A 25081-nucleotide genomic window follows, 5' to 3' on the forward strand; every position below is an offset into this window, starting at 1 on the left:
TTTGGTAGTTTCTGTCCTTATATTGAGGTCTTTAATCCATTTTGAGCTTATTTTTGTGTGTGGTGTTAGGGAGTCATCTAATCTCATACTTTTACATGTACCTGTCCAGTTTTCCCAGCACCACTTATTGAAGAAGCTGTCCTTTCTCCACTGTACATTCCTGCCTCCTTTATCAAAGATAAGGTGACCATGTGTGTGTGGATTTATCTCTGGGCATTCTAATCTGTTCCACTGATCTATATTTCTGTTTTTGTGCCAGTACCATACTGTCTTGATTACTGTAGCTTTGTAGTATAGTCTGAAGTCAGGGAGCCTGATTCCTCCAGCTCCATTTTTTGTTCTCAAGATTGCTTTGGCTCTTCGCGGTCTTTTATGTTTCCATACAAATTTTGAAATTTTTTGTTCTAGTTCTGTGAAAAATGCCAGTGGTAGTTTGATAGTGATTGCATTGAATCTGTAGATTGCTTTGGGTAGTAGAGTCATTTTCACAATGTTGATTCTCCCAATCCAAGAACATGGTATATCTTTGCATCTATTTGTATCACCTTTAATTTCTTTCATTAGTGTCTTATAATTTTCTGCATACAGGTCTTTTGTCTCCTTAGGTAGGTTTATTCCTAGATATTTTATTCTTTTTGTTGCAGTGGTAAATGGGAGTGTTTTCTTGATTTCACTTTCAGATTTTTCATCATTAGTGTATAGGAATGCCATAGATTTCTGTGCATTAATTTTGTATCCTGCTACTTTACCAAATTCATTGATTAGCTCTAGTCGTTTTCTGGTAGCATCTTTAGGATTCTCTATGTAGAGTATCCTGTCATCTGCAAACAGTGACAGCTTTACTTCTTCTTTTCCGATTTGGATACCTTTTATTTCCTTTTCTTCTCTGATTGCTGTGGCTAAGACTTCCAAAACTATGTTGAATAAGAGTGGTGAGAGTGGGCAACCTCGTCTTGTTCCTGATCTTAGTGGAAATGGTTTTAGTGTTTCACCATTGAGGACGATGTTGGCTGTAGGTATGTCATATATGGCCTTTATTATGTTGAGGAAAGTTCCCTCTATGCCTACTTTCTGCAGGGTTTTTACCATAAATGGGTGTTGAATTTTGTCGAAAGCTTTCTCTGCATCTATTGAGATGATCATATGGTTTTTCTCCTTCAAATTGTTAATATGGTGTATCACGTTGGTTGATGTGCGTATACTGAAGAATCCTTGCATTCCTGGAATAAACCACACTTGATCATGGTGTATGATCCTTTTAATGTGCTGTTGGATTCTGTTTGCTAGAATTTTGTTGAGGATTTTTGCATCTATATTCATCCATGATATTGGCCTGTAGTTTTCTTTCTTTGTGACAGCCTTGTCTGGTTTTCGTATCAGGGTGATGGTGGCCTCATAGAATGAGTTTGGGAGTGTTCCTCCCTCTGCTATATTTTGGAAGAGTTTGAGAAGGATAGGTGTTAGCTCTTCTCCAAATGTTTGATAGAACTCGCCTGTGAAGCCATCTGGTCCTGGGCTTTTGTTTGTTGGAAGATATTTAATCACAGTCTCAGTTTCAGTGCTTGTGATTGGTCTGTTCATATTTTCTATTTCTTCCTGATTCAGTCTTGGCAGGTTGTGCATCTCTAAGAATTTGTCCATTTCTTCCAGGTTGTCCATTTTATTGGCATAGAGGTGCTTGTGGTAATCTCTCATGATCCTGTGTATTTCTGCAGTGTCACTTGTTACTTCTCCTTTTTCATTTCTAATTCTGTGGATTTGAGTCTTCTCCCTTTTTTTCTTGATGAGTCTGGCTAATGGTTTCTCAATTTTCTTTTTCTTCTCAAAGAACCAGCTTTTAGTTTTATTGATCTTTGCCATTGCTTCCTTCATTTCTTTTTCATTTATTTCTGACCTGGTCTTTATGATTTCTTTCCTTCTGCTAACTTTGGGGTTTTTTTGTTCTTCTTTCTCTGCTTTAGGTGCAAGGTTAGGTTGTTTATTTGAGATGGTTCCTGTTTCTTAAGGTAGGGTTGTATTGCTATAAACTTCCCTCTTAGAATTGCTTTTGCTGCATCCCATAGGTTTTGGGTCGGCGTCTCTCCACTGTCATTTGTTTCTAGGTATTTTTTGATTTCCTCTTTGATTTCTTCAGTGATCAGTTTGCTACTAAGTAGTGTATTGTTCAGCCTCCATGTGTTTGTATTTTTTTACAGATCTTCTCCTGTAATTGATATCTAGTCTCACGGTGTTGTGGTTGGAAAAGATACTTGATACAATTTCAGTTTTCTTAAATTTACCAAGGCTTGATTTGTGACCCAAGATATGATCTATCCTGGAGAATGTTCCATGAGACCTTGAGAAAAATGTGTATTCTGTTGTTTTTGGATGGAATGTCCTATAAATATCAATTAAGTCCATCTTGTTTAATGTATCATTTAAAGCTTGTGTTTCCTTATTTATTTTCATTTTGGATGATCTGTCCATTGGTGAAAGTCGGGTGTGAAAGTCCCCTACTCTGAATGTGTTACTGTCAATTTCCCCTTTTATGGCTGTTAGTATTTGGCTTATGTATTTAGGTGCTTCTATGTTCAGTGCATAAATATTTGCAATTGTTATATCTTCTTCTTGGATCGATCCCTTGATCATTATGTACTATCCTTCTTTGTCTCTTCTTATAGTCTTTATTTTAAAGTCTATTTTGTCTGATATGAGAATTGGTACTCCAGCTTTCTTTTGGTTTCCATTTGCATGGAATATCTTTTTCCATCCCCTTACTTTCAGTCTGTATGTGTCTCTAGGTCTGAAGTGGGTCTCTTGTAGACAGCATATATATGGGTCTTGTTTTTGTATCCATTCAGCCAGTCTGTGTCTTTTGGTGGGAGCATTTAATCCATTTACATTTAAGGTAATTATCGATATGTATGTTCCCATTCCCATTTTCTTAATTGGTTTGGGTTTCTTATTGTAGGTCTCTTCCTTCTCTTGTGTTTCTTGTCTAGAGAAGTTTCTTTAGCATTTTTTTGTAAAGCTGGTTTGGTGGTGCTGAACTCTCAGCTTTTGCTTGTCTTTTAAGGTTTTAATTTCTCCATCAAATCTGAATGAGATCCTTGCTGGATAGAGTAATCTTGGTTGTAGGTTTCTCTCCTTCATCACTTTAAATATGTCCTGCCAGTCCCTTCTGGCTTGCAGAGTTTCTGCTGAAAGGTCAGCTGTTAACCCTATGGGGATTCCCTTGTGTGTTATTTTTCCCTTGGTGCTTTTAATATGTTTTCTTTGTATTTAATTTTTAACAGTTTGATTAATAATGTGTCTTTGTGTATTTCTTCTTGGATTTATCCTGTATGGGACTCTCTGTGCTTCCTGGACTTGATTAACTCTTTCCTTTCCCCTATTAGGGAAGTTTTCAACTATAACCTCTTCAGATATTTTCTCAGTCCCTTTCTTTTTCTCTTCTTTTTCTGGAACCCCTATAATTCGAATGTTGGTGCGTTTAATGTTGTCCCAGAGGTCTCTGAGACTGTCCTCAGTTCTTTTCATTCTTTTTTCTTTACTCTGCTCTGCAGTAGTTATTTCCACTATTTTATCTTCCAGGGCACTTATCCGTTCTTCTGCCTCAGTCATTCCGCTACTGATCCCATCTAGAGTATTTTTAATTTCATTTATTGTGTTGTTCATCGTTGCTTGTTTCATCTTTAGTTCTTCTAGGTCCTTGTTAAATGTTTCTTGCATTTTCTCTATTCTATTTTCAAGATATTGGATCATCTTTGCTCTCATTATTCTGAATTCTTTTTCAGGTAGACTGCCTATTTCCTCTTCATTTGTTAGGTCTGGTGCCTTTTTATCTTGCTCCTTCATCTGCTGTGTGTTTTTCTGTCTTCTCATTTTGCTTATCTTACTGTGTTTGGGGTCTCCTTTTTGCAGGGTGCAGGTTTGTAGTTTCTGTTGTTGTTGGTGTCTGTCCCCAGTGGCTGAAGTTGGTTCAGTGAGTTGTGTCGGCTTCCTGGTGGAGGGGACTAGTGCCTTTGTTCTGGTGAATGAGGCTGGATCTTGTCATTCTGGTGGGCAGGACCGTGTCCAGTGATGTGTTTTGGGGTGTCTGTGACCTTATTATGATTTCAGGCAGCCTTTCTGCTAGAGGTTGGGGTTGTCTTCCTGACTTGCTAGTTGTTTGGCATAGGGTTCCAGCACTGTAGCTTGCTGGTCATTGAGTGGAGCTGGGTCTTGGCATTGAGATTGAGATCTCTGGGAGATTTTCATTGTTTTTTATTACATGGAGCTGGGAGATCTCTCGTGGACCAGTGTCCTTAACTTGCCTCTCCCACCTGAGAGGCACAGGCCTGACACCCAGCCGGAGCACCAAGACCCTCTCTTCCACTCGGCTCAGAATAGAAGGGAGAAAGAAAGAAAGAAAAAAAATAAAATAAAGTTGCTAAAATAAAAAATAATTATTTAAATTAAGAAAATTAAAAAGTAGTAAAAAGAAGAAAGAAAGATCAACCAAACCAAAAAACAAATCCACCAGTGACAACAAGCGCTAAAAAGTGTACTAAGAAAACACACACACACACACACAAAAAGGACAGTCAGAACCCTAGGACAAATGGTAAAAGCAAAGCTATACAGACAAAATCACACAGAGAAGTATACACAAACACACTCACAAAAAGAGAAAAAGGGAAAAAAAATATATGTATCATTGCTCCCAAAGTCCACTGCCTCAATTTGGGATGATTCATTGTCTATTCAGGTGTTCCACAGATGCACGGTGCATCAAGTTCATTGTGGAGATTTAATCTGCTGCTCCTGTGGCTGCTGGGAGGGATTTCCCTTTCTCTTCTTTGTTAGCACAGCTCCTGGGGCTCAGCTTTGGATTTGGACCCGCCTCTGTGTGTAGGTCGTCTGAGGGTGTCTGTTCTTTGCTCAGACAGGACGGGGTTAAAGGAGCCGCTGATTCCGGGGCTCTGGCTCCCTCAGGCCGGGGGGAGGGAGGGGCACGATGCGGGGCGAGCCTGTGGTGGCAGAGGCCCGCGTGACGTTGCACCAGCCTGAGGCGCGCCATGCGTTCTCCCGGGGAAGTTGTCCCTGGATCCCGGGACCCCGGCGGTGGCGGGCTGCACAGGCTCCCGGGAGGCGAGGTGTGGATAGTGACCTGTGCTTGCACACAGGCTTCTTGGTGGCGGCAGTAGCAGCCTTAGTATCTCATGCTCGTCTCTGGGGTCCGTGCTGATACCTGCGGCTCGCGCCCATCTCTGGCGCTCATTTAGGCGGTGCTCTGAATCCCCTCTCCTTGTGCGCCCCGAAGCAATGGTCTCTTGCCTCTGAGGTGCAGACTTTTTCCCGGACTCCCTCCCGGCTAGCCGTGGCGCATTAGCCCCTTCAGGCTGTGTTCAGGCCGCCAGCCCCAGTCCTCTCCCTGCGCTCCAACGGAAGCCCGAGCCTCAGCTCCCAGCCCCGCCCGCCCCGGTGGGTGAGCAGACAAGCCTCTCGGGCTGGTGAGCGCCGGTCGGCACCGATCCTCTGTGCGGGAACCTCCCCGCTTTGCCCTCCGCGCCCCTGTGGCTGCGCTCTCCCCCGCGGCCCCGCAGCTCCCCGCTCCGCCTCCCGCAGTCTCCGCCCGCGAAGGGGCTTCTAGTGTGTGGAGACCTTTCCTCCTTCACGGCTCCCTCCCACTGGTGCAGGTCCCACCCCTATCCTTTTGTCTCTGTCTTTTCTTTTTTCCTTTGCCCTACCCAGGTACGCGGGGAGTTTCTTGCCTTTTGGGAGGTCTCAGAACTTCTTCCAGCGCTCAGTAGGTGTTCTGTAGGAGTTGTTCCACATGTAGATGTATTTTTGATATATCTGTGGGGAGGAAGGTGATCTGCACGTCTTAGTCTTCCGCCATCTTGAACGTCTTCCCCTCCTAACTCCTTAAAGCCTTTATTTCACACTGAGCAGCTATCTTTCTAAATAAATTTGTTTATTTATTTATCTTTGTCTGTGTTGGGTCTTCGTGGCTGCATATGGGCTTTCTCTAGTTGCGGCGAGTGGGGGGCCACTCTCTTTGCTGCGGTGCGTGGGCTTTTCATTCCAGTAGCTTCTTGTTGCAGAGCACGGGCTCTAGGCATGTGGGGTTGTGGCACGTGGGTTCCAGAGTGTGGGCTCACTTGCTCCGCAGCATGTGGGATCCTCCCGTACCAGGGCTCGAACCTGTCTCCCCTGCACTGGCAGGCGGACCCGTAACGACTGCGCCACTTTGGAAGCCCTGATCAGCTATCTTTTGTTTGGATTTGCTTGGTCCCAGGAAGGTTCTTTTTGTTGATTTTTAACGATTTAGCAAACACATATTTTTGAGTGCTTGCTGTGCACCAAAGATTGCTTTGGGCAGTTTTATTTACATGATCTCAGTTTCGCCGGGTGTCTTAGCTCAGCCTGATCTTGGATTCATAATCTGGCTGTATGTTGCATCAGTGGCCCACATGGTATCAGACTGCGTTAACTGAAGTGCGTAGAAGAGGGGAGATCTAACAGAAGTCAGCTTCTGTGCTTAGGTGACTAAGTCAGAGATTAATGGTGAGGACATTATACCCAGAAAGGCAATAGAGCATGTGGCCGAGAGCCTGGACTCTGGCCTCAAGCTTCCTGGATTCAAATGCTGGCTCCACCACTTACTTGCACAATCACCTTGGGCAAATTGCATAACCTTTCTGTGCCTCTGTTTCCTTACATGTGCAATGGGGATAAGAAGTTCTAGCATCACTGAGTTTTAGAAAGGATTAAAAGGGCCAATATGTGTAAAGCCCTTAAAATAGTACCTGACATATATATAGTAAGTATCTCAAAACATGTTAACTAATACTGGTATGGTGTCTATTACCCTTACTGACCCCATGGACTAGCTTTCTTTGTCCCTGAGGACCTAAAGACTACAGACTGAAGTGGAAAGAATTGCTTTTAGAAGGGTGTTTGTGAGACTGAGTAGCCATAGCACTGTTTTGGACTCAGGTGACAAAATACAGCACACAGCTGGGAAGGGGGTCTTGGTGCCAGCAGGTGCCGTTTGGTATCGTAGTGGTTTTGCAGCTTTGTGAACACTAAGAAAGAGTCCCCTGCGCGGGCAAGCTGTACTCTTATTTGGAACATGCCCCCATGAGATCAGGAGATGGAGGCGGAAGTGACTGCTCACTTGTGACAACAAATTATCGGGACTGAATCAAGTTGCTGTGGCTCGCCAGGCTCACTCTGCCACTGCCTGCTCTATTTGCATGACCTGATGTGATTAGGCCCAGAATCTTGGGTGGGCTTAGGAAGGGCAGCAGTCATCATCTGCTCAGAGGCTGCGTGCACGTAGGTCACACCCTTGGCTGCGTGGGCCCTTTGCTCATTGGGTGCCAAACCTAGGGTGACCAGTACTGTGGCTCCTCTCTAGTTAGTTTCTATCCAGAGACAGATGTTTTCTGGGAGGCCTTTATTGTAGAGACCTTGTCGTAAACAGAGTCATTAGGCGGACAATGGGAGATGCGGAGAACTCAGAAGGGGGAAAATGGAGGGGTCAGTGAGTGTTAATTTCAAACAAGCATCTTTGCCAAAATGAAATAATTACTGTATCTAGATAAAGCAGACTATGTTGGAACAAACAAATGTTCTTGGCAGGAAGTCGATCACATGCTGCACAGTTCAGTTTATGGGCAGCTACGGACAGCTTTAAAATATTTTTCTGGCTTAATGTGATGTTGAATTATTGAACCCCCTTTTGTTAAACATTTATTAACAATCCAAAAATACCAGTAAGTGGATCAACAATTTATTTGTCTTATTCATAAATAATCCCTCTCTGTCAACTTCATCTTTCAGAATCATCATTCCTGAATTTCTCAGAACATTTGGGGAGCTAGGCTTCTTTCCTATCATCCACTACTAGGGATCTAACTTGCCCATTTCCAACAGAGCTGCCATCTCAACGGTGACCTTGAAAGAGATTACAAGCAACAATTACCATGTTTCGGTCTTTCTTATTCTGAAAGCAAACAACATTTCTTCCTTGATTCCCACAGTCCCATTCCTTCTTATTTTCTCTTCACATCGTAACTTTATAAGTAGATCACATTGTCTCTGCTTTCACACCTCTATTCCCTCTTCATTCCACTGTAAACTGGCTTCTGCTGCCATTATCCACAAAAGCTACTCTTGCCAAGGTCAACACTCTCACTGGGCAATGCCATCCACTCATCACCTATTTGCTGATGATTCCCAGATGATATTTTTAGCCCCAACATCTCCCTGAAATGTCAGGATTATATATTCAATGGCCTGCCACCAACTCCAGCTGGGTGTCTCGTAGGCAATTCAAACTCTTTATGTCCAAAACGGAATTCATCATTTCCCACCTCAAACCCATTCCTTCCTTTGATGTCTCTATTTAGTCACCCAATTGAAAAGTCATGTCTCATTCCTTTATTTCACCATACTTCTAATAAATCACTATGTCCAGTTGACTTTCTCTCTTAAATATTCCTTGCATTCGTCCTTTCTTCTCGTTTAACTTCTGGACTATGATAATAATTTTCCAAATGACCTCTGGTCTTCTCCCCTTCCAGTGCATTTTCCACACTGCCACCAGCAAGATCTTTCTATAAGAAAATCTGACCTTGTCACTTCTGTGGTTAAAACTCTGCAAAGCCTCCTCATTACCTACTGGATAAAGCTCAACCTACCTAATATGGCATTTAAGGCCCTCCAGGATCTTATCCGGCCTACTTTTCTAGGCTTACCTTGGAAATGTTCTTCATTCCTTCCCTATACTCTGCCATTTTTTGCTTTTATACTTTGTATATACTATTCATTTTGTCTAAAATGCCTTTCTCTCCCTATACCTTCCTGGCCTGTATAATTGGACATATCTTTAAGCTCACCTTGTATTTGTCTTCTTTAGGAAATAGTCCCAGCCTGCCCTTCCCACTCCCAGCGTAGGTTGATACGTCCTTTTTGTGGTCCCGTAATAATTTGTGCACACATCTCTCATTTGGTTGTAGTTCCTTGTTTTTATCTCTGCTCTTCCATTAGACTGTGTGCTCCTTAAGGTTAGGGGCCATGTTTGTCTTGCTCACAGCTCTATCCCCAGCATCCAACACCATCTCTAGCATCTAAAAAAGGATGCAGGAGGGCTTCCCTGGTGGCGCTGCGGTTGAGAGCCCGCCTGCCGATCCAGGGGACACGGGTTCGTGCCCCGTTCCGGGAAGATCCCACATGCCGCGGAGCGGCTGGCCCCGTGAGCCATGGCCGCTGGGCCTGCACGTCCGGAGCCTGTGCTCCGCAATGGGAGAGGCCGCAACAGTGAGAGGCCCGTGTACTGCAAAAATAAAATAAAATAAAATAAAAAATAAATAAAATAAAATAGAAAAGGATGCAAGAAATGCGTGGTAGACAAATGAACGTTGACAGTACACACTTATAATTTTAAAGCAGTGAACTCTTTGTAAATTTATTTCCCATTTATTATCTTACTTGAATCAGCAAAGTTGGATTCAGGACAAACAGCCATTCAAAAGGGAGGTAATGTAGCAGAGTGGAGTCCTGATTCCACCACTCACTAGCTGTATGCTCTTGGGCAAGTCACTTAACCTTTCAAAGTGTTATTCCCCTTGTCTACAAAGTGGAAATAATAATAGTTCCTAGCTCATAGGGTTTTTATGAGGATCATGTGGGTTAGATAATTATGCAAAACACAACATTCTTTGCATGTAAGTGCCGAATAAGTATTATTATTATTATCATTAGGATTATTACTGTTATAATAATTACTGTTATCCCTCATCTTTTCTCCTATTTGGCTTTTCCTCTTCATGCTTGGGAGTAGATCATCAAATACTATATGATGATATAGTATTTAGAAAAATTCCCAGCACAGTGTTAAGCTTTAAAAAATTCTACCTGTGATGATTATTATTATTCTAATGCAACAGTCTCTTCTGTATCTGCTGGTTCACACATGGGGTAGAAGAAGAGTTGCTTTCTTTTTTTTGCTTAGTTTTTTTTTTTTTTTTAAAGAAGAGTTGCTTTGGATTTAAAAAAAATTTCTCTTTTGCCTCAGGCTGGAATAAAGTAGTCACTTCTCATGTTCATGTTAACAAAGTCCAAACTATAACTTACTCTGAGTCAAGTGCTGAGAAACAAACATTTTCTCAAAAATTTAAGAAATGATGCCACTCCGAAATTTCAATGCAGAATCATCTTTATTTTCCTGGAGAAGTTTAAAAAATCTATTTATTTATTCGCCAAATAGTTACTGAATGCCTACCATAGGTCAGAGAATTGCCCTCAGGGGGCTTAGAGTTTACAACACAGACTTACTAAATAGAGTCTTTGGTTATGGGCCCCAGATTTGAGAGCTGTTCTAGGGTAAATACAGAGATGTATATAGTTCAGGAAATGAAGATAAAATAGAGAGTTTAAACCGTAGGTTTAGCCTGCAGTGAACACTGAATGTGGCCTTGAGAAGTCCTATGGAAACTGATTATCCGTCCCTGCTGATGACACTCTGCCATTTCAGACCTACTTCATCTACATTTCTGATTGATCTTCAGTGGACAGAGTGTTTCTTTCTTCTTCTTTTTCTTTTTTTAAGGATTAACTGTAAATCTAACTCCATCAGGAGTATTTAAAATGTCATCTGGCCAAAGAACATGCTAGGGAAAAGGAGTAGGTGAAGTCCTGTTTTGCCATACACTTGGGCACCCGTTATGGTCTTCCCCCACTGCTCCATCACTGTTGATCGCTCACTGATTTTATTTTTTCTTTTCACTTGAGTTATCAGGTACATGGTATAATCCATGCTTACCAAATTGAATGGTATATGATGTGCTTAGTTCTAAGCTGATTCTGTTGCTGTCTCAGCAAAAACTTCAAGGAAGAAAAAACCTTCCTGGCCCATTGCCCTCTTGAGGTTGAAAGGCCTGGGCCTAATTATCTAAAATACAAGTTACCTTAACAGCTCTTACCATTATAGATAGTGGTCTAGCTCCCTGATGACTGTAAGTTGGGGTTCTGGGCCACAAGCAACACAAACACACTCACGCTACATTAAAGGAGAAATTTGTGAAGGACATCAGGCACTCATATAATTCAAAGGAGGCTGGGAAACCTAGTTTGCAAAGAGCAGAAACTGAAGATGCTCCAGTGAACATAGTAACACTGTGTCACAGAGGAAATCACCTGGTTAGGACACTGCCGCTGCCACCACAGCTTCTGTCACATGTTAACTTTTATGTCCTTGCTGCTTTTATGAAAAACACAAACTCCTGATGGAACATCTGATTGGTTGAATTTGTCATGACTGTTCCTTGGCTGTGTCACAGGGCTGGTAGAAGAAGGCTCTGGACTCCTGAGAGGCAGAAGAGAGGTGAAGTTAAGAATTACTCTTTTGGGCTTCCCTGGTGGTGCAGTGGTTAAGAATCCGTCTGCCAATGCAGGGGACACCGGTTCAAGCCCTGGTCTGGGAAGATCCCACGTGCCATGGAGCAACTAAACCCGTGCACCACAACTACTGAGCCTGCGCTCTGGAGCCTGTGAGACACAACTACTGAACCCGAGAGCCACAAGTACTGAGCCTGCGTGCTACAACAACTGAAGCCTGCGTGTCTAGAGCCTGTGCTCCGCAACAAGAGAAGCCACTGCAATGAGAACCCCATGCAACGCAATGAAAGAGTAGCCCCCGGGTCTTCCCTGGTGGCGCAGTGGTTGGGAGTCCGCCTGCCGATGCAGGGGACACAGGTTCGTGCCCCGGTCTGGGAAGATCCCACATGGATCTCATGGCTGGGCCCGTGAGCCATGGCTGCTGAGCCTGCGCGTCCGGAGCCTGTGCTCCGCAACGGGAGAGGCCACAACAGTGAGAGGCCCGCGTACCGCAAAAAAAAAAAAAGAGTAGCCCCTGCTCACCGCAACTAGAGAAAGTCTGCACACAGCAGCGAAGACCCAATGCAGCCAAAAATAAATAAATTAAAAAAAAAAAAAAGAATTACTCTTCTGCTAAGCCTCCCCACAATAGGGGAGAAGTGTTTTCTCCCAAATTGGGATACTGGTAGGAAAGGAGATAGATTCTGGAAAGCTTCTTTCCTGAACCCACTCTAATTAGGCTTTTATACTCACCTTTTCCCTGAAATGATTTACCATGGTCACCAATAATCAATAAACTGCCAAACCCAGTGGTTAATTCTCGGTCTTCATCTTATTTGTCTTTTTAGAGGTATTTGTCACAGTTAATCATTCCTTCCTCCATGGGACAATTTATTCACCTGACTTCCAAGATACAAGTCTATGCTATTTTCTCTTTAGTCACGCATTAGCAATCTTCCTTACTGGTTCTTCTTTATCTCCGTGACTTCTAATTGCTGGAGTGTCCTAGGCCTTATTCCTTTGACCTCTTCTCCATCTCTTCTCACTCTGTGATGATCTCATCCAGCCTCATGGTTTTAACTGCCATCTATATGCTGACTACCCAGACATTTTTATCTTTAGCTCAGACTCTTCCCTGAAACTCAGAATCAAATAGCTAACTACTTAATATTATTTTTCACTTGGATTTCCAAAAAGTATCTCAAATGTAAAATATTCCAAATCCGACTCCTGCTCCAAACTTTTTCTTCTTTCACATTCCAGTAACTGAAGATTCCATTAGAAACCTTGTCCTTATATTTGAAATATATCCCAGATCTGACCACTTCTCACCACCTCTACTGCTACTATTTTCATGCAAAGCACAATCTATTCTCACCTGGATTATTGCAAGAGCCTATTAACTGCTCTCTCTGTTTCCACCCTTCTGCATGGTCTATTCTCCTTAGAGCAGCCAATGTGATCTTATTAGAACTTAGAGCAAGTCATAAAACTCTTACAGTCAAAATCTTTCAGTGGCTGAGCTCTTTGATCCAGGATTCTCATGCAACACTGACCGGGAAGTCTTTAACGGAGTTATTGTATAGAATACTTGCTGTTTACCAAATCTGTTGCTTAGCAAATGGACAACAGTTCTTGACAAATGGACTAGGCTCCAGGAAGGCTGATCTCTTTGTGACATTGATCAGAGAAGGGAAAGAATATACAAAGCAATCAAAAATAGACTTCCTCTGATATGACTTGGGGAAGTGAAATGTATTATGTGTCAGAGGTCAAGAAGTTGAAGAAAAAGGGACCTCGGAGGAAGGGGAGGTTATGGAAATGGTATAAACAGGATGATTACCAACTAATTAGATGATTCGGAGAATGCAGACTTTGTGTCTTTGTATACCCTGGGCTCATTTCAATCTTGAAATAGAGCCTGTTGCTGTGGAAAGAGTCACAGAGGTCATGGACATCCAGATGAATAACTAGAAGAAACCTGGCTGAAAATTTGCTAAATTTAGTACACTGACAAAAGCCAATTGGGGCTTTTATATTCTGAGTTTGCATGTGTAGAAGAAAGTAACAGGGTTAGAGATTAGTTATGCAGGTCATCAGAGTCGCCTTGATTTTTGGCTGATGCTGAAAGGAAGATGAAAGAAATGTAATTTCCAATGGAAGTGTTTAATGAACTGCCTAATTTGAGAACTGAGTTTGGATTTAGAAGATGTGCCCATTATTGGGTGGCAAGCACATAGGCAGAAACGGAGATCAGGGTCTGTGTGTCCAGTATCCTGGGGGAGAAAAGAACATGTTGGAGCATGAGTGAGTGAACAGACAGGAAATATAGCAGCTGTTATTGGAACAAATGATTTCAGCAGATTAGCAAATTAAGTATCCGGCTGAAAAAGAAGAAAAATGAATGGGTCATTTGTGACACAATCCTGAGATTTTAATCAGGATATTACCTAACTGATGTCCTCACATTAGTAGAAGAGAAAGCTAGGAATTGCTTTTTTCTTCTTTTTGATTTATAGTGCAACCTGAATTGATTTCTGAGTAAACTCCCCAAAGAGGCAAGCCTGAGAAGATTAATATTGAGGTCATTTACTGACATCAGAAAAAATATTGCTAATTGTTTCCTTGTATCAGTGGGAGAGGAAAACCTAGTGGATGATTAACTTTCAATAAAGGGGAGGCCACTGAATTTAAAGTGACAGTTTCATTCTTTGTCTTGCCATGAAGCACAGACCGAGTAGAAGGAGAGGGCTGCAGATGTCTGTAGTGAATAAAGTGGAAAACGGAATAATTTAATATTGATAATGGTACTGACTAGTATGACTCAATCTAATACATATTTATTGGGCATCTAGTGTGTGATAGGCATCATGTTTAGAGGCGCCAGGGGACAGAGAAATGTCACAGCTCTTACCTCAAGCAGCTTGCAGTTTTACTAATGGTAGGGATCATAGGCAAAATCGTTGTATCGGGAGGGTTTATGTGTGACCCTGGGAGGGCAGGCTGTTGCTGCTGTGTGAGCTAAAGGCAGGGTAGAACTGTTAGAGAAAAAGGTTGCTCCCCACTGATTTCAGTTTGGCGCCTATTGGGGCTGCCAGGGAAGATGATGATGAGGAAGCGTTTCACAGTGGTGTGCAGATTGACAGGGCAGCAGTGATGGCCCAGAGGTCCTGTGGGAATGTGCAGGATGGTTGCTGTTTGTCACTTGCCCAGGATCATCGCGACTCTTCCTGACCCCGAATTTGAGACAGAGGGAGAGATCTGGAGGGGCTGGGGTTTCAGTAGGTCTTGGGATTGTTGCATTTGTAATTAGGCCACCCTTCTGCTTGTCATCACGCCCATGGGCTGCCTGACTGATTGCTGGTTTGTCTCCCAAGGGGACTCTGTGAGGCCTCTTGGCTTTCACTTTTTTTTTTTTTTTAAACACTATTGTATCCCCGTGCTGGTGTTTCTATAAACACTTGGTATGTAAGGTTTACCCTTTATAACAGGAATGCAAAACTAGGAGCACTTCAGAAACACCAGCCTCTGCAAATTACTGCATGGTCATTAAAAATCATTGTCATCAGGGGACTTCCCTAGTGGTGCAGTGGTTAAGAATCTGCCTGCCAAGGCAGGGGACACGGGTTTGAGCCCTGGTCCGGGAAGATCCCACATGCCGTGGAGCAACTAAGCCCATGCACCACAACTACTGAGCCTGCACTCTAGAACCCGCGAGCCACAACTACTGAGCCTGCGTGCCACAACTACTGAAGCCTGGGCGCTAGAGCCCGTGCTCCTCAACAAGAGAAGCCACCGCAATGAGGAGCCCGCACACCGCCACACGACGAAGAGTAGCCCCCGCTCACTGCAACTAGAGACAGCCTGTGCGCAGCAATGAAGCCCCAACGTAGCCAAAAAATAAATTAATTAAAAAAAATCATTGTTATCTGTGCCTTAAAGCAGAATTCCTAATAGGTGGCTGTGCCTGCCTCATGGGTGCTTTCGTATGTGTTGTGCTCTAGCCACTGTCTGTAGGACTGGCCAAGTCAGCTTTTTGCTAGGGGATAGGCAGAAGATGAAAAGGCTAGGGAAATAAGTTGAAGAATAACTGAAGGAAGAAAGGATAGGATAGGACAGGCTGGCCCAGAAGGAATAAGAAAAAGAAAAGATATCCAAATCAGGAGTGAGTGGCAAGGGAGAAGGGATAGTAGGGTGGCAGAGGTGGCAGAGTGGATGGAAAAATAATCATTTAAAGTAGATAGCGGAGTCTTGGGTCGAGAAAATAGAGGGAGGAGAGAGGGGAAAAAGCAGGAGTTACTGTGGGAATCGAGAAGATAGAGGATGCTTGATTACCTTGGAGTCCACAGGCTGAGGCCCTGAGGCTGATGTGAAATTGCTAGGTTTCCTTTGGGACCAAGGACAGGATTGGAGGGCTCACACACACAAACCCTTGAACAGCTCCAGTGACATTCTGATTCAGCTTACCCATAATATGATTCTTGGATGACAGCTTTTATTCATTCGGGACATCAGGCAAGTTCTCAAAAACCCTAATATAATGGACAGTGGTCCTTGATTGGAGCCAGAAATATGTGTCTGGTCTCCCAGGCAGAAGTCGCCCCGTACCACGCGGCAGTTCACAGGAATTGAGAGAGAAGATTGTAAATTGGACTTTTGAACCTGGCCTCGCAGTGCCCATCCAGGCAGCTGGGCCTGGCTAAAGCGAACACGAGTTCTGCGCAGGCAAATAATGATAAAAAAAAATATCATGTGCAAGTCTCTCTGTCAATAACAAAGCTCATCTTTCTGTGCCAGCAAGACCCTGCAGGCAGCCCACATTTCAAATTCAGTTAATCTCAAAATAATTCAAAAATCAAAGAGCTTATTCAACCATCAAGATACACCAGATTGACTCACTGTGTATTCATAGAAGAGATTCTGTTTGGGGGGGTGGGAGGGAAAGGGAAGAATCCAATATCAAAATCAGTCAAAGCAGCAGTAGTTTTTGTTCAGTTTAAATTGTTTTCATACCACACAACTGCACTCTGAATACTAAGAAATACTGCCAAAGAATAGTTGATGATGGCATCATTTGCATTCTCAACTAGGAGTAAAATATAGCATTGATCTCTGCAATTAAGTGGCCCTTGCTTCTGTCTCACATGGGGTTGTTTCCATCTCGCTGATTTCTCCTTTTGGTTTTTTTTAAAATTTATTTTTATTCTTATTTTATTTATTTTTGGCTGTGTTGGGTCTTTGTTGCTGCACACGCGCTTTCTCCAGTTGCGGCGAGTGGGGGCTACTCTTTGTTGCGGTGCATGGGCTTCTCATTGTGGTGGCTTCTCTTGTTGCAGAGCACGGGCTCTAGGCACGTGGGCTTCAGTAGTTGTGGTGCACGGGCTCAGTAGTTGTGGCTCGCGGGCTCTAGAGTGCAGGCTCAGTAGTTGTGGTGCACGGGCTTAGTTGCCCCACGGCATGTGGGATCTTCCTGGACCAGGGATTGAACCTGTGTCCCCTGCATTGGCAGGCGGATTCTTAACCACTGCGCCACCAGGAAAGCCCCTCTTTTTGGTTTTTAATTTTACACTCTGTCCTTGCTGCAGTTGTTGTGGCACAGAAAGCTAGCAGGGAGGTGGGCAGAGGCATCAGGTTAGCATTGGTTACAGTAGTATCATCTTTAGAGGATTGTGCATGTGTATACTTAGCACGTTGGTTTGTTCCTGTATTTTTCCCCTCCATTCTCTCAACTGTCTCCCTCCCAGCCGAAGAGGAAGGGGCCGCGGTTACCGAACTCTTTGATCCTCATTTACCTCATCTGTAAAATATGGGTAATAATCACACCCTGGAAGGTTCTCTGTATTATTAGCATTTACCTCCTCAATTTACCCTTTCCTAGTTTTACAGGAGAGGAGATTGTAACGAAGAGAGATAAAGGCTTTGCTTAAGGCCACAGCCCTGTGAGTGACAGAATTACTAGCTCTAAAAATGCACTGTTGTCCTTTGCCTATGTACTGTTGGAAGCTAAGTAAATGGGGTGAGGGAAGAGAACTGGCTTCCTTAGAAGTTCTGTTGTACAGGATCTGCCCTGTGTCATAAGACACGGAAGGCAAAGTTGCCCCAGGAGTTAGACGTCGATAGTAACGTCTCCCTACCCTGAAAGGGGTGCTGAGGCTAAAGACTCTCGTCTTCCACCCATTTCTTTATTTCATACAGATCCATAAACTCCTATCCGTAGTTCCCAAAATGGAGGTCTGAAAATTGAGTTGTGCTTTTGTTTGTTTTTGTAAATTTGGCATGCAGACTCATTTGACGACAAAATTTCTTCTGATGTGATACATGAGGGTTTTTATCGTCTTTATTAATGCAACTTAGGGTGCCTACTTCTTTGTTTCACTATGGATAGATTCATCTTGCTGGGGTGCAGTGTACCGCGTGATCCCCCTATTATCTTTCTCAAATCTGAAAAGCATTTCAAATTCGGACGTACTTATGGACCCAAAGGTTTTAGATAAGTGACTCTGGACCTGTAAATACATAATTTCGTGCCTTCAAAATGCCAGGCACCATGCTAGGAGCTGGGAAAGTGACGAGGGATTTGGAGGAGGATGCAGCGGCTAATGATCTCAGTACTTACCCCACGCTGGACACTACGGAGCGCTTAGGTGGAACATGTATTGACTGGTAATGCTTACAGCAACCTTTTGTAGTGGATGCTATTTTCAGTCATGCTTCCTGCCCTCAAGTAGCTCATAGCCCAGGAGGGAAAACATCCATTCTCTGTGACAGATGCTAGAACTCGACGAGGAAAACGTGTACACTTTAGCTGCTACTGCTGCCTGGGCCCGGACCTTGTCCTGTCTCTTGCCACAAACGGGTGTATAACTGAGCGCCAAAAGACCCGGGACCAAGGGGAGAAGAGGTGGCAGCGATGGAAAAGACAAAGATAAGGAAGGGGTGGCATGTTGGTCCAGTGGACCAAGAGCTATTAAGGGATAACATTTTATGGGACATAATATTAGCCAGTTCGGGGATTGGAATGTAAGAGGATGTTGCTTGCTGTGGAGTTCTGGTCCTGAGCCTTTGCTGCCCTAATACAATATCAGGACAGATAAGGGTCTATTGGGCAGCCTGACATGTGACAGGCTGTGACAGGTAAGGGTCTACTGGGCAGATAAGCATCTGTTGGGCAGTCTGACACATTAGCTTTGTGAGGGGTCATTTAAGATGCAGCATCTCCTATTTCCCAGCAGCTCCCTCCAGAGGCATGCTTTGAGATGAAACCTCAGGGCTTAAGATTTTCTAAGGGGAAGGAGCCTTTAAACTTGAGGCCTAAGCATGGCTGCTCAACCCCTCCTAAGCGAGTATGGCTTTGCCCATGAGTATATCAAATAATACCTTGCCAGGTTGCAGGGCTAGGGTCAAGTTCTGAAATGTGAGAGAGAGCCCAACCCGATGTAGTACCTGCCCGTTTCCAGTGTAACTTTCTTTTTAATTGCTCATACTGAATGCAAGACCTGATCCCTGCTGTTCAGGTGACCATCAGTTACAGGTCCCCCCTGGCAGCAGGCCATGCTCCCTCCCCTCCCTTGCAGGTAATTGATGGGCTGAAGCGATTAAGGGTGACATGCTACATCGCAACCATCATTCCCATAACCGAGAAGACATGAGCACACAAAGCATCCTCGGTGCTTAATTGATAATTCTCATGAGCTGTCCAGACAGGGGCCATTTATATATTTGGCGCCCTCATTTCTCTTTCCTCCCTGGGGTTAGGTGCTGCAGCTGGTAGGGCCATTAGCCCCTTGTCCCTGCTGGTGAGTTCTGGCTTGCGGCCCGCTTGTTTGTCAGAACAGAAGCCTCGAGCACATCGTGGGTAGTAGGACAGGACAAGCAGGAGGGGAGGGGACCTGGGAACTAGCAGTACCCACTTGGTGAGGCAGAGGCTTTGGGGCTGACCTAAGTGTAGGCTATAGGAACACGCTGAACCAGGCTGGTGGGAGATAGCCATAACAATTAGAGTAACAGTGTAGCAGTTATCATTATTGTTAGTGTTAGAATGATTATCATGACAACCAGCATTGCCTGAACACCTACTCTGTGCTAGGGACTTTACACTCATCCTTTCATTTCATGGTTGCAAGATATGAATGAATGGTATACATGGTATGAATCATCAGCCCTCATTTGTCCAGTGCTACACAGCTAAATTGTTGTAGAGCCCAGATTCAACCTCAAGTCTATTACTGTCCAAAGCTATTGCTATTTTACTTTTAGCACTTTTTTTTTTTTTTTTTGGGTGCCGTGTGGCTTGCGAGATCTTAGTTCCCCGACCAGGGATCAAACCCGGGCCACGGCAGTGAAAGTGCGGAGTCCTAACCACTGGACTGCCAGGGAATTCCCTACTTTTAACTAGACTATACTGCCCATTCGGAAAAGGGTCATGCCGTGGAGGTAATGTGCTTGGAATTCACTGGAAGCAGAATTGGTTTGAGGGGCAGGCCAGGCAGGTGGCTGCCCAAGGCATCAGGCTTTATGGGGTATTCATATAGCCCTGAAAACTATTTTTTCTTAATTTATTTTATTCAAGTCTAGTTTATTTACAGTGTTGTGTCAGTTTCTGCTGTACAGCAAAGTGATTCAGTTACACACGTATAGAATGGAGTTGTTTGTTTTCTTATTGTTGAACTTTAAGAGATCTTTGTAGATTTTGGATAACAGACCTTTATCAGATGTGTCTTTTGCAAATATTTTCTGCCGGTCTGTGGCTTATCCTCTTATTCTCTTTATATTGTCTTTCACAGAGCAGACATTTTTAATTTTAGTGGAGCACTGAAAAATTTGGAAGCGTGGAGCCATTTAACTTAGGTTTCCAGATGTGAACCCATCTATCATTGCTCTACCCTGTCCAGAGCAGACAGAGGCTTTGCCAAAAAACCAAACCACCCCTTGCCAGATTGAACATATATCCATTGAATAATTTTGCGATATACCTACAAGTTGCATGAAGCACTTTGCCTTTGCCGCCAATCCTCAGAACAGGCAGTTGCCCAAAGTGACAAAGCAGTCAGTTGAAAATCCCAAAGCGAATAAGCAGTGGTCTAGTGCTGTGTGCCAGGAATGAGCAAGTTATTTTCCTGTCTAAATTTTAAACACTTTTCATAGGCCTCACAATAAATGTTCTAGTTCCCCGAATTGCATTTAATAACTCCCTTAATGTGAACAGAAAGAGGTATTACTTTTACTAATAGAGAATCAGTTAAGTTGGTTTTCATGTTTCAGGATACTGTTTTCTTCTTTTTCCCTTCTGCTGTCTGTCTTCCTCCTTCTCTTCCAGCCCCTTCCAACCTTTCCTCCCCCATGCCCCGCCCCTTCCATTGTATCTCCACTGCAGCGTGCCTCAGCACTGCAGCCCCATGAGTAGTTGTGGACTCTACTTCATTCTTTCTTTATATTACCCTGGGCGTCTACATTCCGGGAACTGGCGCAGTTCCCTGCCGTGGCAGTGGACAGCCCATGCTGTCTGAGTCTTACAGATGAGAAAGGGCCGTCAGCGTGCAAAGAAAACATATTCTCAGCAAAGGGGCCACCAGGTGCCCCAGCAGCGTTCTGTTCCTCACAAAGCAAGGCTTTGATGGTGTGAAAGGAAAATGTGTGGCTTATATGTTGCTTGAAATGAAGCCCTGCGTCTTGAGGTTTTTCTTTCCTTCCTCCACTCTCACTGCCATCCCCCCAGAGATCTGGACTTGTCAGTAGATGATGCTCTTAAAATCCTTTTAGCCACCCACGTGGGCAGCACAGCTGGCAAAATGTCAGGCAGTCTGTGTTAGCCCTGGTAGCATCCTGGTGTCACACAGCCGCACTGAATAAAGCTGGGGGACAGGGAGACTGAGTGGTTCTGGTGGCACGGAAGTGGGAAAGATTGTAGCGAACCCTGCATACATTGCAACACTTACAGAGAACAGACTCATAAACATTTAGAACTAAAAGGACTCTTAGACGTCATTAATCTAATCCCCTCTCTGTAACAAACAGAAGACAGAGGTGCAGGAAGGGAAGAGGTTTACTAAACTTACACAACCGCTGTCTGTGTCAGAGTAGGCCCTAAGCCCTGGTGTCTTAACTCCTGGAGGGGCGTTATTTCCTTACCTCCAAAACATAGGCTGTATGCGGTTCTGAAAGGAATTGAATGTAACTATCACCGTAGGCAGCAGCCATTAAAGCACATTCCCCTGATTTTTCTTTCTACTTGTATACTCTCTGTTCTCCTTAGGTCAAAATGTGATCTAAGTGAGATGTAGCTAGAAAATGACTTTGCTGTTGAGGATTGTTCTAGGATCTAAGCATACAGGATTCAAACATAACTCTCTGCTTTTAAACTGTCATCTCTTAGTAAAAGGGAGGGGGGGAAGGTTTAAGCACAGATTTTTTTGCTGGTATTTGCAATATTAATGGAATCAAGTGAAGCAATATTAATAAAAGCAGTGGCAGTGTGGACACTTATTGATTTGTCTCTGAGACCCTGCAGATAATAGGGGAAATGGTATTTATTTGACATGGTCTTTTTCATTGTCGGGGCTCCTTTTTTCCCCCTGTATGCTTTAATTTATTACATCAAAGAAGACTGGATACTTTTCGCTATTATATAGTAAGTTATTTACGTTGACTTGAAGAATCACAGTTGGTCTTTTTATTCCCAGCATCCTTTAAAACGTTTCCAGGATGAGTGTTTTGGCTTGTTAGGCTCATTGAATCAAAAAAAAAAAAAAAGGGAATAGAGTTGGCTGGTAGAGAATTTTAGATTGAGCCCTCCAAGTGCTTCATTTTAGAGAAGAGGTCCAGGACCAAGACATGACTTGTTCAAGGTCACACAGTATGTTAGTGCTGAGCCAGCATTAGAACTCAGATCTTTTGACTTTTAGAACAGTATACTTATTGAAGTAAGAAAGTATTTTCATAACTTTTTGGATAACAGGTTATCATGACATATTATTCTCAAAATAGTCAAGGGTTCTTGTGGTTATATTGCACAGTGCATTTCTGGAACATTCTTCAGTTCCAGGTGTGAGCTCTGATCCTGAGTCCATTACTGACTTATTGTGTGACCTTGGGCAATTCACTCAAACTCTTTGTATTCCATTTCCCTCAACAGAAGAACCAACACCTACCTCACCTAGTTTACCAGATTCTTGGGAGTTACAAACAAGATGGTGGGTAAGAAAGTCCTTGGTAAAATAATCTCATCTGCATGACATTTTATACAGTAGTATTAATGCCTTTGAAATACTTCTAGAGAAGTTTTGCTTTTAGTAATGGCAGGCTACTAGTTTTTAGGGCCACAGTATGGCTTTTGTGGGCTGTAGGCACTTTTGCCTTCATGAACTCTTTCCTCCAAAGAGGTGAATCCAACATTTGGTGCTACATTTCTCCTCAACATATTTCTTGATTCCAAAAGTGTGACTGAGAGGCTGAGAAACTGAGCAGAGTTTACAACTCCAGGGGCTGGGAGACACAACTGAATGTCAGGACCCATCAAAGAGGAGGGTTTCTGGTAAGGCCTCCAGTTTGGGGTTGGTAACCTGAAGAACAGTATCCTAGGTGTAAGGGCAAACCCTTATAGCCCCTAGCATCTAGTCATTCCAACATCTGAGTGGATTAAAAGTGATCTGGGGTAGTTGGTGCCCTTAGACTATCAGTGCCTGCCAAGAAACAAATGTAAGTTGTCTCTGGAGGAAGATAATATTATCTAAAGTCTCATATTAGTTTTACAGTTTTTTGCCCATGATGTCTTGGGCATTCAGTCAAAAATAATCAGGCATAGAATAAGACCACATGACCAAAAACTAAGGTAGAGCAACAGATAATAGAAAAAGACCTACAAGGGCCCCTGATGGATTTATAAGATACAGACTTTAACTATGATTCATATGTTTAAAGAATTGTTCTAGATTGGAGATTAATTACAGAGATCTATCTGGATATGTAGTGACACATTCGTCAGTTTGAAACATTCGCTGTACCCATCCCCTGTATATGGATCTTAAACTTGGACAACTACCTGTAGGAGCTGGTGTGGCATGTTGCCATCCATGTGAAGGTTGGTTTTCCACAGATGCTTATAACTTCCTTGAACATTTAGGGTTCCATGTTCCCTTTCAGATATATACCGTAGCACTCACTTTTATGAGCCCTCCCCTCTAAATTTTAGAATTTATGATCATTTGGCAAACACTGGGCTTTGATTATTTTTGCATGCACAAATAAACAGTAAGGCAAGATTGTAGGAGGTATGCCAAGCGTACTTAAGCAATTAAGTTTTTTAAAAAACAGTTCTCAAATTGCCTTTTTTACACTTGCCTTCCTACAAATAATATTCTATTCTAATGACGAATGAGTCATAGCCCTTAATTAAAGCTTGCAAAAGGGAGTCTTTTACTCAAGCAGTTCATTAGCAGTTAGTTTACATTCGTGCACAATACTTGATAGTATTCTTTTTCTTTAATGTTTTTCACAGAAGGTAGACTTTACACAAATTCAGATTAACCCTCTTCCTAAGTAACCTAATTTGGCGAAGCTTTATTCTTGTAAAAGGCATCTCTGAATATCCCTTTTCTTGGATTCTCCCAATTGACCTTTTAACAGAATAGAGAGGACAAAAATGGTGTTTTAGTGGGGTCTAAGAAATACAGGTAAATATTTTGAGACATGGTCTTAATTATTCTTCTAAGGAAGGCTACTTGTGGCTGAAGGAATGCAATCTGTTTTTTCAGCCAGGCATGAGCCAGAGTATTAGAAAGGAATTAGGCAGAGAGAGAAGAATTTAGAATTATCACTCCAGAGGCAGTTTCAACTGACTGTAATGAAACTGTTTCACATTTGACAAAGGACCAAAATGATATTGGATGGTCACCAGCAACACACGTTTAACTTTTCCCTCCCCTTCCTTCCCCTTCCTTCCTCCCTTCCTCACATCCTTCCTTTTTCTGGAGGTTGAGCCCTCCCCCAGCAAGCTGTGCTTGGTTTGACTAATGCTGCTGCTTTCTGAATTATGCCCTTATGCTGTGTTGCGCCTCTGATGGCAACAAATTTAGCCCGAAGACATATTTTTATGGCCATTTTAGTTCCCTCCCAGTAGCCTCACACATTTCCCATAGAACATAACATGGGTCCCACCATTCCAGTTCAGGAGCGGGTCACACCGTTAATTCAGAAGTATTTGCATTTTCTGAGCTGTTATCTTTTATAAATCATATGTAATCACATTTCTGAAAGCACGCTCAGACCCACTGTTAACTGGATACGATAGAATTCAGCTCACTGCCCTGTCTTCTGACAAAAATGACCAAGACATGAACAGCCTTTTACTGAGTACCATCTACAAGAGGGGTTCACATTAAGAGCTAAAGGGAGATATAGAAGAAAGCACAGTGAGGGGTTCTGTCTTTACAGGAGTCTATGACCAAATAGGAGAGAATGGATCTATGTGAGGGAAAGGTGTGAGGCCTTTGCTTTCTATTTGGATCTCATGTCTTCAGCCCCCACTGTGCTTAACATAGTGCCTGGTGTATTTTTGCCCCTCAATAAAGGGATGTTAAATACACTAAAGAAATGAATTAGTATGGTTACTAATTTGGCATTAAGCCACACATACCACTGGGCAGAGCTCATCCAAGGACAGCTAATGCAGTGATCACAAAGAGAGAGTGAAATTTGATGGTTCACTGACCATCAACACAGCAGCAGGTCTTACCCT

The sequence above is a fragment of the Lipotes vexillifer genome, unplaced genomic scaffold (genome assembly GCF_000442215.2).
Source record: "Lipotes vexillifer unplaced genomic scaffold, Lipotes_vexillifer_v1.1 scaffold215, whole genome shotgun sequence".
NCBI lineage: Eukaryota > Metazoa > Chordata > Mammalia > Artiodactyla > Lipotidae > Lipotes > Lipotes vexillifer.